Below are 20,164 nucleotides of genomic sequence, written 5' to 3' on the forward strand. Positions count from 1 at the left end.
GTGAGTAGGGCACTTGTTTGTATGTGGCTAACCCAGGATCAATCCTCAGCATCCCATATGGTTCTTCTAGAGCTTTTCAAGAGTGATCCCTAAACTCAGATCCTGAGCACTATCAAGTGTGGCCCAAATGCACTCCCCTCCCATTTCTACATTTTTTTTGTGTAAATTATTTTATTTGGAACACATTGTTGAACCAAACAAGAGTTTACTTTCTCCAATCCAAATTGAGACAGAACAATAAATATCATTTGACAGAACAGATCTAATATGTGACATTCTTTCTCACTATGGTGGGGTAACTATTAATAAGTAATTATTTTTGTTTGTGTGTTTTAGATCACACCCAGTGATGTTCAGGGGTTACTCTTGTCTCTGTACTTAGGGATTACTCCTGGATATGCTCAGGAGACTGTAGGAAATGCCATGGATTGAATCCAGGTTAGCAGCATGCAAGGGAAGTATCCTACCCTCTGTACTATCATTCTGGACCCTTGATAAGTAATTCTTGTGCAAAATATTATCCCCAAAGTACTAATGCTACATAAAAAAGTGGTGCTAATTTCATGTGTGGGGAAGAGTATAGAAGAGAGTATAAAAGTTAAAAGGTGAGAGGACAAACACAAACAACTCTTTTAATAAAACTAGGTCAAAGTAAAAAAAAAAAAACAAAAAAAAAACTAGGTCAAAGTAGAGTTTTCCATCACCCATTTCTCATAATAAAGAACAACACAAAATTCAGACATCCAGATTTGTTTTTTATCCTAATACTTTCTTTCTTTCTTTTTTTTTTGGAGGGGGGCCACACCCGTCGGTGCTCAGGGGTTACTCCTGGCTGTCTGCTCAGAAATAGCTCCTGGCAGGCACGGGGACCATATGGGACACCGGGATTCGAACCAACCACCTTTGGTCCTGGATCGGCTGCTTGCAAGGCAAACGCCACTGTGCTATCTCTCTGGGCCCTTATCCTAATACTTTCTAAAGTGTTGCTTTACATGACTTGTATCACTTGAGTTTCTTCACTCCAAAGAGAAATGCATTTATTTTCTCTTGCCTCCATGTTCCATTTCATTGGAGCAGCTGCTATCTGAAGATCTTTTAGAACCACCATGTTATTGGCTTCTTCGAAAAAAAAAAAAAACTTGTCCAAACTAAAAGGATCCTCTTCAAAATGAACTGGTCTTATTCAGCCTCTTTGCTTACCATCTAACAAGAAAACTCCTTATTGGGAACTAATCTTTTGGTCTTTATTTTAGCTTCTAAGTCATCACCATACATTTCCTTGTCCAGATTTTTACTGGGCCTCTAAATATTCTGGGCCATATCTTTATCATCTTTACACACTTGTTCATAAACATTGACAATTTCATCTTCACCTGCAAAGCCACTGTTTAGTTGAAGAACTTCTGGTCATATTGAACCTCATTGGAAGTCTGAGGGTTGGGTATACCAAATTCAACAACTTCACTGATACCTTGCTTTAATTTCCCAGTTTAATGCTCTTATCAGGAGCTTCCATGGAAAGATTCTGATTGTGTTGTCTCTCTTTTCATATATCTTGCTGGGTTTTTTTTTTTTTTTATCCCTCTCGCATGCCTCTCCATTCTTTTTCTCCACAGGAGTTTTACTTCCAGCTCTTCACTCCTTCTCAAAGTTTCTTTTCCTGTTTTCAACTCCCTTTTGAATCACCTTTCTTTCTATTTAAGCATGCATTTCCACAGCTTCACAATGTATAGTGTTTCATTCAGTTTGGCAAAATTTTTATTGATGTAAATTCTTACAGTCCTCTTTTCATCAGCAGTTAGATATTTGGCTATAGAAATGTTTGACCCATAGCATACCAGGAGGCATCTTCCATTCTTGTTGCTCCCTCAGTCATAATATACTGGACAGAAGATAGACAAGTAATGGAAGTGAAGGTGGTATCTGAGGAATTTTATTATTAATTTTGAACCTCAATCAGCAGGTGTTTTTTTTTGGGGGGGGGGGAGTAACTCGGTGAGGTTTGAAGTGATTGTTTGGATCCCACCTTTCCTTCAGCTCAAACTGCTCCTGTGATAGCTGAGTAGTAAGTCAGTAAAAAGCTAGTGGTCTCCATTTTATTCTGCCTCTTCCACATTCTCTTTGTTTATTAAAAAAAAATTTGGCCCACACCCAGAAGTTCTTAGGCTCTGCGCTCAGGCATTACTCTTTGCAGGGCTCAAGGAACTATACACAGTGCTGTGAATCAAAGTGGGGTAAGCTGTGTGCAAGGTAAGTGCTTTCATCCTTGTGTCAATCACTTTTGGATCCAAAATATCTCATCTCGAGACACAACTACCAAAAGTTCACCCATCAGCATTCTGATAAAAAAAAAAATCTCAATGATTTTGTGGGTTTTGTCAGCACTCAAGTTACAGAATGTAGTATTTCTTTTATTGCTGTCCTCTCCTCCTCTGTGCGTGTATACATGCATGCGTGTGTGTGTGTATGTGTGTGTGTGTGTGTAGTGAATCTAGTGTCACCCATATGAGAAGCATGTGTTCTACCCTTGAGCTACATCCCATTCTCCATCTTAAGTTGTATTATTTAAGGGCAGGAAAAGTGCTCACAGCTAGACAACTTAAGACGTGAGCAAAGTAGGAACACCAAAATGAGAGAGAAAGATTCATTTTTCAGTAACATATTCTGAATCTTATATTTATCAAATCTAAAAAGACACTATTTTATTTTTAGTGTATATGTGAGATTTGTATTTTGAAAAATAAAATTGTATGTCTTCGAAGGGTATATCCTGATATCTTTCATACTTAAAGCCACAGAGTCTCTTCTCAGCTTGGCATTCATTTTATCTTCCTCATTTGTGTATGTCTAGAGTCTCGGATTGGGTATGGGCTAAAGAGTGTGCTTAGTGGAGGTTTGCTGGTTAAATTTACAAGTGGATGAGAGATCTTGCTGGGAAGGGAATAAAGAGAGTAGTGGGGGTGGGAAAACTTCTGCATTTGTGAACCTGATTGAAACATCTGTTCTGGTGCCCCTAGAGATTTGCTATAATTTCCACTTATTACGCACTATCTTGGTTGCATCAGTTCATCATGTTTTGCGTGGCTTTATTGTCTGTTCTTTCTTTCTTTGGGTGCTGCTAAAATTGTTGCTTCTTGATGGAACATATGAGCCAGTAATGGCCTCTTAGGAGCTTCATAAGCCTCAGTTTGTGTCACTGGCATTCTCAATCTCTGAGAGAGCTCTGATTTTTTTATGGGCTTGCAGCAATCAGTAGCTGTTTTCTCTAGTGCTTTAATTCTCTTGTACCATTTCATCCAGACCTGTAACTAAGAGATGACTGCAGATTGTTCCCATAAATAGCAGCAATCTCTTCACCTTCTGGAGCTTCATCTTGTTCTCTTGAGATGGAGTCCAGCTGGCTGGGTGTGAATATGCCTTGTTTGTGCCAAATTTGTCTGGGCAAGTATTTTTAATCAAAATTAAAGGCTTAAATTGCTGGCTGCCAGAATGTCCATGGTAACTGAGTTTTTTTTTTCCTATGTGCTCTAGGGATTTAATGCAAGAGTGTACAGCCTTGGTTTCTTGCTGTTTTTATTGGAGAATGTTTTCAGACCTAGACATGTCTTATATCTGGCCAAGAGATCACTTTGTCCCATTTGACTTTGTTTTTAGAATCACGGGCCAGCCCTGGGAAAACATGTATAATAGATATTATAGGGCATAACCATATAAAGCCAAGCTACACTTAGACCTGTCTGAGAATCTCTAAAGCAATCCAAATCCAACTTCCATAAAAGCTTGAAAATGACAATAAATTGGGGTCAGAGAGAGAGAGAGTACAATAGGTAGGTTGTCTTGCATGCAACTGACTTGGATTCATTCCTAGACATCCCAGTTTGTCCCCCAAGCACTGCCAGGTGTGATCCCTGAACAGAATCAGGAGTAATTCTGATTACTGCTCACTGCTGGTTGTGACCCAAAACGTGTATATATAGTAAATCACTAAAGACTTTTTTTTTACACTTGATATGCTAGTCTTTTTTATACATTTAGTGACTGTAAAATTACAAAGTTATTTGTGATTAGGTTTTAGGCATGCAATGTTTCAACACCGATTCCTTCACACATGCCTACTTCCTTCCACCAATGCCCACCTCCCTGGTCCCCCCTCCCCCCGACAAACAGTTTGCCTCCTACATAACAGTCTGTTTCTATGAGAGGCATTTTATTTTTTTAAGTTTTTGCACTGTTATATACAGTACTAGAGCTGATAGGGTTTCAGACATAACATTTTACCACTTTTCAGCACCACCTCCTCTTCCTGATTGATTTTCTCCATCATAGTGGAGAGCCTGTTCTCTGTCTTATTCATCAACCCTCTCGAGTGTCATGTTTCCCACTGAGTATCAGTTCTCATATTCTTTGTTTCCATGGTCTTTGGCATTTGTTACTCTAGCATTATTTTTCTTTATACTCGCCTATGAGAAAAACCATTCTATACCCATCTCTTTCCCTCTAATTTCACTCAGCATGATACTCTGTAGGTCCCTCCATGTGGCAGCAAATTGCATGACTACCCTTTCTTATAGCTGAGTGTTATTCCATTGTATATCATAGTTTCTTTATCTAGATATCTATTCCTGGTTTATTTCCAAATTTGGCTGTGTGGTTAGTGCTGCAAGGAACATAGGGATGTAAATATCATTTCTCCATTTTATTTTGGGGCCCTTCAGGAATGTTCTAAGAAGTGGAGTTTCTGCATCCAAGGTTTTTTATAACAACACCTGGAATCAATCTTCTACCAGGGAAGACCCTACCACTGCTCTGACATCGACCTTCTTAAAAGAGACTTCTCTTAACACTAAGAAGACTTGACGACAACAACAACGACCTGCTTACAGGACAGGGCTCTCTGCATTGCCCTTTAATTGTGAGGTGAAATGAGAGGATGCTCTGTACCATCCTGAGTGCAATGTAGGATATGCAGATTCCAGGATCTTTAATACAGAAACATGATACCAACAACAGAGACTATGTGGAAAATAAAAGTGTATTGGCACTACAGACAATGACTTGGATTGGACAAACTAGTTTGCCTGGAGCCTAGAGTTGGTCTTATGCCAGGAAACTTCAGGGGTAGGATCTCCTTGTATTTAGGCCAAGGCTTTTCCTTTCCATGTCCCTCATATTTTGGTGGGCCTATGCAAACAATAATTGCCACTCTAACACCGTTTTTACTGTGCTCCTTTGACTCTAATCCTTAAGAAAAGCAACCCACTTAAACTTTTGAGGTTAATTTAAACTAATATGCATGTGCATGGAAATGTAAAAAAGTACTTTGCCTTCAATGTTTAAGGAGTTACATAAGTTTTATGGCTTTAGATTGCTTTGTGTGCTGCTAAGAAATATTATATATTACAATCTGGGGACTTGAGGGACAAAGTAATTATACATGGGTTCTGTTTTAGTTTTTCTTAATGTTCTTTGGCTGAAAGTTCAAAGTTAAGATATCAGCAGTGGTACTACTGAGAATTCTGTTTATGGGTGATTGTCCTTCCACTGTAACTTTACCTTGTCCTCTTTCTTTGCATCTTTGTTCCTATAATTAAAAATAAAAAATTAAAAAAAAAAAGAAGTGGAGTTTCTGGGTCAAATGGAAGGTCAATTCCTAGATATTTTAGAATATTTCTATTGTTTTCCAAAAGTGCTAAACCAGTCGATATTTTCACTAGCAGTGAATGAGAGTCCCATACTAGCGCTGGCTGTTCTTGCTCTTTGTGATGTGTGCCAGTGTCTATGGTATGAAAAGATGTCTCATTACTGTTTTTATTTTGTATATCTCTGACAATTAGAGATGCAGAGCATTTTTCATGTCCTTTTGGCCATTTATTTCTTCTTTGAAAAAGTTTTGGTTCATATCTTCTCCCCATTTTTTGATGGAATAGGGTGTTTTTTCCTTATAAAGTTCTATATAAAGTTCTTATAAAGTTCCTTATAAATCAATTATGTGTAATTCTGTACATACAATTGGTGGGTAAATAATTTACCCTAATCCATGGGCTGTCTTTCTATCTTGGAAATAATTTCTTTTAAGGGGTAGAAGTTACTTAATTTAATTTAATTTAATGCTTTTACTTATATGGTCAGTGGTGTTTTTTTTCCTTGAAGCTGCCTTTAGTTTCAATGTCATGAGAGTTCTGCCTACATTTTCTTTAGGTATTTTATGAACCCAGGTCTGATACCAAGGTCTTTTATCCATTTTGATTTGTCTTTTGTGCCTGGGATTAGAAAGAGGTTTAGTTCTATCTTTGCATGTAGCTAACCAGTTTCACAAACACTTGAAGAGGTTTTCTTTGTTCCATTTAATTTTTTTGCTGCTTTATCAAAAAAAATTTTTTTCATATTTGGGCCATACCTGATGATGCTCAGGGGTTACTCCTAGATGTGCACTCATATCTCGCTCCTTGGGGGACTATATGGGACGCTAGAGGATAGAATGTCCTAGGTCAATGTGTGCAAGGCAAATGCCCTATCACTTCCACCACCGCTCCAGCCCCTGCTTCTTCAAATATTAATTGATTATATACATGAGAGCTTGTCTCAGGATGTTCAATTCTATTCTATTCTATTTATCTGAGAGTCTGCTTTTATTCTTGTACCATGCTGTTTTAATTACTACCGCTTGTAGTACAGTTTGAAATTGGGAAAAGTGATGCCTCTCATCTTCTTTTTCCTGAGGATTGCTTAAACTATTCAGAGCTCTTTGGGCAGGGATGGTGATATTGTTTCATATGAAACTCAGAAGTGGTTTGGAAAATGCCATGAGTATCCTTATAGGGACTGCATTGAATCTGTACAGTGCTTTGAGCATTCACTTTTTACCTGGTAGACATCTAAAAGAATTGTAGACCATTAAAGAATATAGTCTCTCAAGAGAGATAAGGGTTGGAAGGACTGGCTCTCGATGTGAAGCTCACCACATAGAGTGGTGAGTTTAGTTAAAGAAATGACTACACTATCATGACAATGTTAATGAGTGAGAGAAGTAGAATGCCTGTCTTGAATCCAGGTGGAGAAGGAGAGAGATGGGGGCATTGGTTGTGGGAAAGTTGCAATGGTGTTCTTTTTATAAGTGAAAACCAACTATAATCATGTATGTAATCATGGTGCTTAAATAAATAATAATAAAAAGAATATAGTCTCAATTTTACTCTTCTCAAGATCTTTCCCCTAATTGTCCCTTCCTCTTTGAAGTGAGTGTGCTCCTTAGTGCCCTCTCTCCTTGAAGAACGCTCATTATTTAAAGAGTACTTTATTTAAGGTAAAACTCATATAACATACACTTCATCAGAGATGTGGTTTGTTTGTTTAATTTTTGAAGGGCTACAACTGGAAGTATCTAGGGGTCACACTCATGGGTCACTCCCAGTGGAGCTCAGTGAACCACTTATGGTGCTGAGGATTGAACCAGGCTTGACAGCAAGGAAGGAAAACACCAGAACCCTTGTATTGTCCCTCCAATTGACTCATTTTAAATGTATCATTCAATGGCATTTATTCAGTACATGCTTAGTAATGTATATGCTACATGCTAGATGGATGTGCAACTATCTAGCACCACACTATTCAGCTCCAAAGGAACTCTGCACCAATCTACAGTGATTCCCATTCCCCCTGCATGATTGTTTTTAAAACAGGTGATGCTGAAAGGTAACCAGAGGTGAGAACCTTAATCTCAAATAGTCTATCTAGTCTTTCCTGGGCTGCCTCACCTAATGACATCACTTTACAGCCAGGTACCCTAAGGCATCAAGTCAAAGAGCATCTTTAGAAATGTAGATGCGGGCCCGGAGAGATAGCACAGTGGAGTTTGCCTTGCAAGCAGCCGATCCAGGACCAAAGGTGGTTGGTTCAAATCCTGGTGTCCCATATGGTCCCCCGTGCCTGCCAGGAGCTATTTCTGAGCAGACAGCCAGGAGTAACCCCTGAGCACCGCAGGATGTGGCCCAAAAACCAAAAAAAAAAAAAAAAAAAAAAGAAATGTAGATGCTCCACAACATCCTGACTTTGATGTAGATATGCACCGATTCCAGGATCTTTAACTACAGAAACCTTGTAGCAGGACAGCCCCTGAAGAGGTTGACTGATGGAGGGATGGAGAATGAGGCCCTTTTCTTCCAGCTCGGAGCACGTGTCTGCCACCCTGTCTAGCCCACGGTTCTGAGGTGAAACGGCGGGTAAACAGCTCGCAGACAATCAGGCTCGTGGAAATATTTGCTTTATTCGGATGGACAAAACTGAAGTCCAAAGACTCCGATTCAGTTCCAGCCAGCAAAAAGCCTCTCGCCTTCCACAGGCCCTTGCTCTTATAGTCCAGAGTCAGGTCCCACCCAATGGTGGGATCAGATACCAACCAATGGTGGAAGCAGAATCAGGTCCTACCCTAGGGTGGGGGCAGAATGCCAGGTCACACCCTAGGGTAGGGCACAATCACCTAATCAGATTAGGGTGAGCAACATAGTAATCCCCCAAAATATTTACATACACAACAAAACCTGACACCAACAACAGCGACTGTGTGAAAAATAAAAGTGTGTTGGCACTACAGACAATGACTTCGGTTGGACAACCTAGTATACTTGGAACCTAGAGTTGGTTTTATGCCAGAAAACTTCAGGTGTAAGGTCTCCTTGTATTTAGGCCAAGGCTTTTCCTTTCCATGTCCCCCATATTTTGCTGGGCCTATGTAAACAACAATTGCCACTCTAACACTGTTTTAGCTGTGCTCCTTTGACTCTGATCCTTAAAAAACCACTTAAACTATTGAGGTTAATTTAAACTACTATGCATGTGCATGGAACTGTAAAAAAATACTATGTCTTCAATGTTAAAGGAATTACATAAATTTTGTGGCTTTAGATTGCTTTGTGTACTGCTAAGAAATGTTATAATGTACTACCATCTGGGGACTTGAGGGACAAAGTAATTGTGCATGGGTTTTGTTTTATTTTTCTTAATGCTCTTTGGCTGAAAGTTCAAAATTAAGGTGTCAGCAAGGGGATTTCTTCTGAGGATTCTGTTTATGGGTGATTGTCTTCCCACTGTAACTTTACCTTGTTCTCTTTCTTTGCATCTTTGATCTCATAATAAAAAAAAAATATAAAAAAAAGAAAAATACTATATGAACACGCTAATGTGCATAATAGTCAAAACAAGGGAAAACGCATTTTAAAATAATGATAAACCCTTGGTCTTGAATTACTAAACCAGTGATCAAGCAGTGGGGAAGGAGGGAGAAAAAGAAAAGACACAGAGACAGTGGTGGAGGGCCATGGGTACTTTAGGGTGCAGTAATTTTGTCCCTTGATATAATGAAGTTTAAAATTATTGTAATAACCTAAACTATAAAGCAAAGTTGATTATAAGCATTACTGTATGGGTTGGAATAAAAATATAATATGCCAAAAAAAAAAAAAAAAAAGAGAAATGTGGAGGCAAGGGTACTCCCTGAATGATCCCCAGCAATAAAGTGTCTAAACACTGCATCTTCAGGTCCTTGCATTGAACCACAGACCTAGCTTGACAAGAATTTCTGGGAGTGCCTTCACTTCTTTCTAAGCAGGGCTTCCTGGGAAAAAGATAAAAGGAAAGAAAGAAACAAAGAGGTTAATTCTGTTTCTGGTGCTTGCCTAATGGCAATTTGAATTTTGCCCCTTAAGTATCACTTTCCTTTTCTTGTCCTGCAGGACTGTTTTGGCACCTGAGGGCCCTTGCTCTCATATAACTGGTTGTTAGGTTACACCTTATTTTACCTAAAACAAAAATAATCCCTGGTTCCTTGCTATGTTTGTGTACAACTTGAATTTACCACAAAACAGAGATTGTCTTATTTGTAAACCTGGATGGGTCTGGCTCAGGATAGCCTGAGCTATCTATTCATACTGCCCCACCCAGGCAGGTCTCTGATTCAGTAAAAAAAAAATAGCAGTTCTGGCAGGCAGTTGGCTCTCCATACGAGGTAGAAGACTGCCAGACTACAAGTGTTTCACCCTCAGCCTGTTTGGATTATTTCATGCATGATCCTGATTCAGACTTGTTCACCTGGGGTTGGAGATACATGGAGGATTTTACAGCTGGTCAAGTCGCAAAGGCAAGAAATTCACCATTCCCAGCCTTTTCTTGGAAGTCAGCTGATAGGATCTCAATATCTTTGAAGTGTTTGCCTTTATTTCAGATGAGGAAAAAGTCTTCCGGTCTAGAGGATAGTCTTTTATCCCACCCAGAGGCACAGGAAATTGGGAGATGAAGGAAGGGAGTTGGGAAGTGAAGAGCCTTTCTTCATCTCTTCTGCATCTATGAACAAGGTGCTGAAGAAAAAAAATGAACTTAAAGTTGAGAGACAGTGTGGTCTTAGGCACCAGTTAGTAATTCTCTCAAAACCTTTATTCTCACCTGAAATATGAGGACGAGGGGAAGGAGAGATAGTTTGCATGAACAGGGACCCAAGTTGGTTCCCAACTTGGTGTGGCCCTAGTCGCCCTAGTGACTCCAGTACAAATTCCAGGATACTGTTTCTGAGTGTTGTGGTAGATCATATATCACTGGGAGTAGGTTCTAGGTTCCCCTGGACAATGCTGGGAATATCTCCACACACACACCCAAAAAGAAAGGGGGGATAAAATCAAAACAAGCATAGTACTGACCTCAGAGGGTTGTGTTTCAATAAATTTACAGCTACAAAAATTTCTTCTAAATTGTTGAAAATAAATTTGTTGGGACCGGAGAGATAGCATGGAGGTAGGAATTTGCCTTGCATGCAGAAAGACAGTGGTTCAAAACCTGGCATCCCATATGGTCCCCTGAGCTGCCAGGAGCAATTTTTGAGCATAGAGCCAGGAGTAATCCCTGAGCACTGCCAGGTGTGACCCCCCCAAAAAATAAAAGAAAAAAATTTGTTAATAGATTTTAGTAAATTTGTTAGTTATTAAATCAATTATTAATCAATTTTGATTGTCAAATAAATAGCTAAAGTTAATTTATTAAAGAGATAGCAGTTGGCTCACATAATTTCTAGGGAAGGGATGTGTGTGTATGTGTGTGTGTGTGTAGAAAATCTGAGACTAAACACAGAGAAATGATGCCTATGAAGAAGGCAGCAGAACCTAGGAAATTGCCACTATTGTCATTGAATACATAGGTACTTAGACTATTCTGTGGCCACCCACTCTGATGCTGGGAGTAGGCTATCCTTGTTGCTTTGTTGCCCCAGAAACTGCCTGTTGCAGCCACCCCCACCACCACAGCCTTCTTAACTCTTTAGTCTGTTTTGTGTGGCAGTAGGTCCTGACTGAAATTCTGTTATGGCTTATCTGCACATGCTCTGTGCACATGTCTCGTGAGAGCAAACACCTGGGGCATTTTCAGCCTGTGTATGAGAGGTCTCACCTGCCACCAAATCTCCCAAGGACAAGGGAGCCCTAAAAGGAAGGACCTTACATAGTTGCTTAAAAGATAAAAATAACTAATCTATTTAAAAAAATTTTTTTTATCTTGCGAGAGTGGGCATATCCAGCAGAGTTAGGGTTGACCTGAGTTTGATCCCATATTGTCTCTCAGCACTGCTAGGAATAATTTCTGAGTGCAAAGCCAGTAATAACCCCTGAGCATTGCCAGTTGTGTTCCTAGAACAAAAGCTAAAAACAGAAACAAACAAATATTAAAAAAGAACATCTAGCAGTGCTGAGGCACTACACTAGAGAATTGCTCCTGATGGGACTTAGGAACCACTATGTGGTGCCAGAGATGAAACCTAGTTGGCTGTGTGAAGACAAGTGCCTTATTCATTGGTATCATGTCTGAGGGACCAACAAATGTTCTTTATTTTTTAATATAAATTCTTTATTTAAGCACCATGATTACAAACATGATTGTAGTTGGGTTTCAGTCATAAACAGAAGTTCTTTTTTTTTTTTTTTTAAGTTGTGAGGATGCGTAGATAGACTGTGAAAAGCATGCTATAAATTCTAAAGCATGAAGCAGGTATTCATTCTTAGCAATTTGCCTAGACTGAGATTTATTTCACTGTATTACATAACTTCTTCCTTCTACCTCTCTTTGTTTTTCTCATTTATCTTGTTACATACCTAAGCTCACACCACCCCTAATTCCTTTTCCCCTTTTCCCCCAGGACATGAAATATTAATAAGCCTCAGAGATTTTTTTTTTTTATTTTGGGTGACACCCGGCAGCGCTCAAGGGTTACTCCTGGCTCTGCACCCAGGAATTGCTCCTGGCAGGGCACAGGGGACCATATGGAATGCCAGGACTTGAACCACCGTCTGTCCGAAATTTGTTGCATTCAAAGCAAATGCCCTACAGCTGTGCTCTCTCTCTGGCTCCAGCCTCATAGATATTGAGTGAATAAAATATTCTACTGCTTTTACCCATCAGGTAAAAGTAGGTAAGATAGGTTCGTTGTCTTTTTGGCTTCCATTCTTTATCATTTGCCATATGCCTTGATTTTTTCTTTAGAAATCCTGCAATGAAATCTAGATCCTCTGCTAAGCCACTCAGCATGTTACATCTCCCCAATGAGAGTGACAGGCACAGGGGTAGACCAAGGCCCTAGGCTGATCCAATTTGAGTGAAACTCAGCAATATTTGGAGAACAAGGGCATGCTCTGTCTATTGCTGAGTATGAATGCTCAAGCATGTTACTTTGGAAGCATCTGGCAGCCCTCTCGAGACCACAAGGGAAGTTGGATTTAGAATAAAGTGAACATTGTAGAATGAAGACTCAAGGAACAAAACAAAACAGGTGCTTGGTGGATCACTGAGCCACAGGATAAAGCTCTCTGTGGAGACTTCTCTGTTGGACTTGGTTATATGAGCCAATAAATTCCATTTATTATTCAAGCTAGAATGAGTCAGGTTTTCTGATATGTGCAACCAAATTGATACCTGCTTCCTTTCTTTCTTCCCTCATGAGAATAGAATTACTGTCTTTTGGTGCCGCTTAATAGTGATTATTTTGGAAAAATATAACAAATCTCTGTCATGTTGAGTAGCACAGAGCTGTGTTTTATAAACAGTCCTAAGTAACATCTAAAGTTGACTAGATCTGCCTAATCAAGACCAGTTTATAATTTATTTTTTTGAGTTATTGTCAACTTACTAATGCTAAAAAATTTCAGGGCAGAGCTTTCCTTGTGTATGATTCACCATACCACCATAGTACTATCTATCTACCATGACCTCCGTGTCCAATCCTCCCTGCCCTGCTCTCTCTTTTCACTGGCAATGACAAACATAGAAGTTAGTTTTGTTGCTTTTTTTGTGTTTGTTTACTTTCGATATTCATATCCAACACATGAGTGAAATCACTTATTGTGAAATTGTCTTCCATTTCCTTACTTGTTCTTTTTTTTTTTTTTTTTTTTTTTTTTTGGTTTTTGGGCCACACCCGGCGGTGCTCAGGAGTTACTCCTGGCTGTCTGCTCAGAAATAGCTCCTGGCAAGAACGGGGGACCATATGGGACACCGGGATTCGAACTAACCACCTTAGGTCCTGGATCGGCTGCTTGCAAGGCAAACACCACTGTGCTATTTCTCCGGGCCCTCCTTACTTGTTTTTCTTTGCATCATCACCTCATGTTCTATCCATCTTGTCTCAAAAGGGCCAATTTCATTTTCCTTATGCTACACTCAGGGGTTACTGCTGACTCTGCATGTGGGGATCGCTCTTGGCAGGAAGAAGACTATTGGGGATCTAATCCGATTTGCCATATGCAAGGAAAACACTCTACCTGCTATAATATTGCTCTGGCCCAAATTGTATTTTTTTTACATTAAAATTTTTTTTCTGTTTATACATAGATGCCTGAGTTCATCAAGACCCACCCATACTTTTTTTTTTTTTTTTTTAAGGGCAGATCATACCAGGCAGCTCTCTGGAGTTACTCTTGGCTCTGTGCTCAAGATTACTCTGGCAGGCTCATGGGAGGGTGGGGTGGGGGGCGCACATGGTATGCTAAGGATCAAACCTGAGTCAGCTGTACCCTACCTGCTGTGCAATTACTCTGCCCCCCCTTTTTAATGATATGTTCTATAGAGGTTAATGTTTGGCTCTTGTGAGTAATGCTATTATAAACAAAGGGAGAGAAAAATATCCTTTCACGGGGCCGAAGAGATAGCACAGCAGCGTTTGCCATGCAAAAGGTGGTTGGTTTGAATCCCGGCATCCCATATGGTCCCCTGTGCCTGCCAGGAGCTATTTCTGAGCAGATAGCCAGGAATAACCCCTAGCACTGCTGGGTGTGGCCCAAAAACCAATATATATATATATATATATATATATATATATATATTCTTTCACATTAGTGTTTTCATAGCCTTCAGAGAAATGCCAGAGCAACTTTTATTTTGATTTTTTTGTTTTCTTTTTCCAGAGGGGAGCTCTCCTAGTGATGTGCCTGGCAGTTTGGCCTGAGACATGTTGCAGTTTGGCCTCAATTTGGAGAATGGTACTGCTGTGCCAGGAATCAAACTTGGGGTACCATGTATGGTAGGTAGGCATCAGCATTTTGAATTATCTCCTTAGTCCTTGAGGGAAGATTTTAAACATGGTTATGTGATTTGACTTGGAAAGATAATGACTCTGAGTAATCTAAAAAAAAACCAAAACAACAAGAAGAAACAAACCATAAAAAAACAAAACCCACAATAAATGCCAAGTAACACATAGCGGTAAGAATGTGGGAGTTGCATCCTGCCTTATTGTACAAGAAGCACAGGGAGAGGGGGTGGGATGAAGCTTCTACACTGTGCTCAGGTCACACCCCACAGTTCAATGGTAGGGCCTGGAGATTATATTGTTATTGTAGTGTTGGGGAGCTCTGCTGCCTGGACATCTTCAGATGAGTTCTCAGGAAGCACAGTCTGAGGCTGTAATGCTTGTATGAATGACTTGTTGAGGGAGTGTTCTTAGGAGAAACCTCTAAGGGATTAAGGGAAGCAAGACATGGGAGGAAGACGCTAAATAAAGATGAAAGAATTCATAGCTCTATCCAGTTCCACAGAAAGCTCCCTGGAGCATAAATAGCTTCAGCTTTTGTCCCATTCAGAGGCCATGAAGAGCCTAATAGACTTTGAATTTGGGAGACAGTGAGCTAATTGGTTGGAATTTCTGGCAAGGTACCGTATTTTTTGCTCTATAAGACACACCTGATCATAAGACACACTTAGTTTTTAGATGAGGAAAACAAGAAAAAAATATTCTAAGGCAAATGGTGTAAACATGAGACTCCATCAGGAGACAGCTGCTGGAAACAACTAGCCTTGGAGGTTGAAGTATATTTACAATACGTTAGTCCACAGCTGGTTAAACACATTTACCTTTTTTTTTTACACCAGAAAATTAAAAAAAAAACAACTTTTTTTTTAATACTCAGGCTTCAGCTCCAGGTGGCATTTGTTCCATAAGACGCACAGACATCCCTCCCCCGCCATCTTTTGGGAGGAAAAAAGTGCGTCTTATGATATGAAAAATACGGTAACTCTTGCCTCGTCTCAAGGAGGCGGCAGGTGTAAGTAGTAGAAGCTAAGGAATAGATGCATTAGCCAATAAAGAAGATTTGTGTAGGAATGAGAAGAATTAGCTAGTAGTGATGTTGTTCAAGTGTCTCTTGAAAAATGGTTCAAGTGATGGCTCAATAGACCAGAGCAGATGCTTTATATGCAGAAGACTTAAATTCAGTCTCCATTACTGCGCAAAGTCCCCAGAGCACTGCCAGGGATGACCCAAGTGACAAGCCAGAAGTAATCCCTAACCACTGCTACACACACACACACACACACACACACACACACACACACACACACACACACACGTGTAAATAAATAGGGGCTGAAGAGAGAGCACAGCGGTAGGGCATTTGCCATGCACTCAGAACAGACCTCGATTTGATTCTTGGCATCCCATACAGCCCCCCATGCCTGCCAAGAGTGATTTCTGAGCACAGAGCCAGGAGTAACCTCAGAGTGCCACTGGGTATGGCCCAAAGACAAAAACAAAAACAAAACAAAAAAAGCTTTCATTTGCCCATTTTCAGGCTTTGCTCCATTAAAAAAATTCATTAGATTTATTTTGCTTGTAATATATTAGCAAATCTCTCTTACTCCTTGTGGAAGTCTTGCAAAAACCCAGATGTGATCTACGATACTTCTCTCCTAAAATAACCCTGTAAGTTTTACATTATATATAAATTATACATTACAAAGCCATGTAAAAACTCCTCCGCATGGTTTCCAATGCCTTTCATCACCTGACATCATCCTACATTTGTATGTGCAACTTCTGTCACTGTTTCCTAAAACACTTTATATTCCACCAACCATTATACTATATGACTATAGTTCTGTGCTTGCTATTTCCTCTACCTGGAGCACTTTTTTTTACCTGTTTGAGAATTCATATTATCCTTAAAAAATAATTATTTTTATATAAAGCTTGCTATATGTTGAGTATTTCATGAAACATTGTGTATGCGGCAGCTCCTTTATTTTTCAGAAAGAAATGAAATACTTTTCTCAAAACAGTGATAACACCGTTGATCTTGAATTTGAATTCAGTTTGGATATCAAAGCTGATGACCTAACATGATGATTTAACATAATGTTCCTCTCTTCACCACAACTAATGCTTTTTCCTTGGAATACCAATATGTTTTTCACTTTACTACATAGAAATGGTTTTACTGGAAAAATTAAGCACATAGACTCTGAAAGCAGACTCCCTGGGGTTGAGTACTAAATCTGTGGCTTCTTTAAGTCCTTGAATTTCAATCTCTGTCTTTGAAATAGGAATGATGTGGGGCCAGAGAAATATCACAGCTGGGAAGGCAGTTGCCTTGCATGCAGCTGACCCAGGTTCAGTCCCTGCAGCCCATGTCTTCCCAAGTCACACCAGAAGTGATCCCCAAGCACAGATCCACGAGTATGCTCTGAGTACTGCTGCTGTGCCCCCAAAACTAACAAAAAGAAAGAAAAAGAAAATGGGAATGATAAGAATGTTGCCCTTGGGATTGTTGTGGGGAGTAAGATATGCTAATACAAGGTTCTCTCTCACAGTGCCAGTAACATAGCTCTGACCCTACACAGATTCTTCTGTATTCTCTCTCACTAGACACTGCCTTTTGGGAACAGAGACTTTCTCAGTCATCTTCCAATCCTCTAACACCCAGCTCAGCAGACCATTCACTGGAGTGGGTGTGCCCCAAACGTTTGTTAAACTGAACTGTGTCTGTAGGCATTTGTGTCAGACAATGAAACATTTACAAGTTAGTGATTTATACTGTACTTCAATTATGAGCCTTTTAAAGAACGCGGTTACTGATGACATACAAGTCTTCTGCTCACTTTTTAGAAATACAGGTCACTAACGCCTGGTTTTCATAAGCAGGAAACCTTTTTTATTTTATTATTGGGCTTTTCCCAAACTTCCTTTGCTAAGACTGATTTTCTTTAATGTACCAGGGAAAGAGATACTTATCATAAGCTGTAAAACTTCTCAGAGACGGGCCCGGAGAGATAGCACAGCGGCGTTTTGCCTTGCAAGCAGCCAATCCAGGACCCAAGGTGGTTGTTTCGAATCCCGGTGTCCCATATGGTCCCCCGTGCCTGCCAGGAGCTATTTCTGAGCAGACAGCCAGGAGTAACCCCTGAGCATCGCCGGGTGTGGCCCAAAAACAAAAAACAAAAAACAAAAAACAACAACAAAAAAAAAAAACTTCTCAGAGACATCTGGAAGTATTTTGCTGGACATGTCCCTTTACTGATCAGGGTCTGCCATCAGGAGCTTTGGATTTCACTTTGAACAATGGCCTGGTGCACCTACTAATCATGAAGGTTCCAGACCAGAAAGTGGCTGCACATGTCCAGCTGGAGTCCTGAGAGAATTCATGAATTCATAAGAATTCATAAATTCAGGCGGAAGTTGTCATATTATATCACTGACCTCATGCTGGTTTTACTGTTTAAAGCCTGTCTCACTAGTGGAGGACACAAAAGGAAGGGCATCGGAAGAGGTTTCAAACAGCATAAAAACGGTAGAAAAAAATTGATGAGTGATTAATGTCAGCTGGGGGCATTATTGTAAAAATTAATTATTGCAAAAACTTAATTATAGGACTGCAATTAAGTACCAGTGGGGAGTGGGCTGTGTTTGTACTGAGTTAGGGGCTTTGCTTTTAATAAGCTGGAGCTGTTATGGGGGATGCAGCCTGGACTACGAGAGGAGCAGAGCTCACAAGACCAAAGTGACTGTGCTACACTCATCATCACTGAAGCCAACACCTCTCCTGTCTAGCTAAAGTACCTGCTGATGGTTTATGTTGTTCTTTGTACTCAACCTGAAATCCTCTCTATGTCACCAGGCACTTTCCATTTTTTCTCCGAAGGGCCCAGTTCTTTCTCCTCCATTATCATTTCCCTGAAGTCTTCTGGGTCTTATCTGGTTAGGGTTGACACTTTCAGCTCTGCACCCATCCACTCCATAAGGTTTTCTTTACAAGGGCTTATATAAAATTCATTAATAGCTGGTGAGATAGTACAGTGGGTAAGGTACTTAGCGTACATGCAACTGATCCAGGTTCAATTCCCAGCACCTGGTGGTCCCCTGAATCCTGCCAGGAGTGAACCTTGAGCACATGGTAAAACCTGTGGTGTGGGTGTGGTCCAAAAGCCAAAATTAAAATAAAACCCACCAATGGTTCTCCAAGGCCTTCTCCATTAAGTCCTTCCCGGATTCTATTTCTAATTCTTGTCCTGTGAATCTGGCATGTGCCCTGTAAGCCTAACTCGACACCTGTGAGCTCCTTCACATAAGTAATCCACTGTATGCGGTGCCAACCTGGACAGAATTTGTCTTCTTGTGCCCAGAATCCCCTCACCCACAACCACAACCCTCCTCTCTCTTACTTGTGCTTCAGGTTGGACAAGTTTACCTTTCCCTGGGTCCCCAAAGCTCTCTTGCAGCATTTATCATAATCTGTTTGCAATCTCCAACTGGGCAGAATGAATTGCTTAGGAGCTTAGTCCTGTCATCCTGTAGTTGCTCAATAAATGTTTGATGAAGGAACCGATCATTTATTTACTAGTCATATCGGGGCACAATTACAGCTCAAGAAAGGGACCTTGAAATGCCTAGCTCGGAAAGGAAAGGCCAAAACGACTACAATCACATTCGAGAAGTAGATTTTCATGCGTGAAATAAGATTGTTAAGCTTTTGTGCTTCTTTAAGCTAAATAAGTAAAAGTCTATTTTAAAAACTCGTTTCAACGGCCTTTTCCACGGGTGATTATCAGGTTTGTTCAAGAATTATCCTGGCCAGGCAAGTGATTCCAGAAATGTCACACCTGCAACTTTTAAAACGTCATTCTGAGGCCCCACTGGGGCAAACAACTCGCTCAGACGACGTGTGAGAAGGGGGAAGGTGGATTCTGAAATGACATTTGCTTGTGGCCTAGAACAATTAGTTTCCATAGGGATCCAAAGATTGGGAAACACATCGGTGTCCAGGGAGGCCCCAAGATAAGCCACAGGAACCCAAAGAGGCCCTGGCACCAAAGCAATTTCCGCTCAAGTGAGCAGAATTGCTCTTTCCTCAACCCCCAAAACTCGAAAATGGAACAGGAAGGCTTTCTGCCTTGTGAAGTAGAGAAGAACCTTGTGCCCCCCTTCTCCATTCTCTTCCAACACAAATCAGGGCGCTGCCCAACAGGTTGAACCCTGGAGAGGGGTGCAAAGAAAGGGCTGGGAAGGGGCATCTAGAAAGAAACCCTCGAGTGTCAAGTCAGTAAAATGCTGAAAAAAGGAACGGGCCAAAAAAGCTCCAACCAAGCTGGAGAGCCAAAGGAGTGAGAAGTTAAGAAAACAACCCTGGCAGACGCGTTTCGAAGGAAGCAAGCGGTAGGGAGGGGAAAGGAAACAGAAGAAAAAGGAGGAGGGCAAAGCGAGCTGGAGGAAAGGAAGCTAACGGAGCGACTCCCTCCGCGCCACCAGGACGGGAAGCTAGCGCAAGGACTCTTTAAACGGTCGCTTTAAGCGAAGCCCCGCCTCTTCGGCTCCGACGCGCCCATAGGCGCGCTCGCGATTGGTGGAGAGCGGTGGGCGGGACTAGCGTTG

The 20,164-nt window shown here is 40.7% G+C and overlaps 1 pseudogene; it reads right to left on the minus strand.

The window, feature by feature from the left end:
• Positions 1-1,037: 1,037 nt before the first annotated feature.
• LOC126031395 (SNW domain-containing protein 1-like) lies at positions 1,038-20,118 on the minus strand (annotated as a pseudogene).
• Between the last annotated feature and the right edge of the window lie 46 nt (positions 20,119-20,164).

This window comes from Suncus etruscus, chromosome 1 (genome assembly GCF_024139225.1).
Source record: "Suncus etruscus isolate mSunEtr1 chromosome 1, mSunEtr1.pri.cur, whole genome shotgun sequence".
In the NCBI taxonomy this organism is placed as follows: domain Eukaryota; kingdom Metazoa; phylum Chordata; class Mammalia; order Eulipotyphla; family Soricidae; genus Suncus; species Suncus etruscus.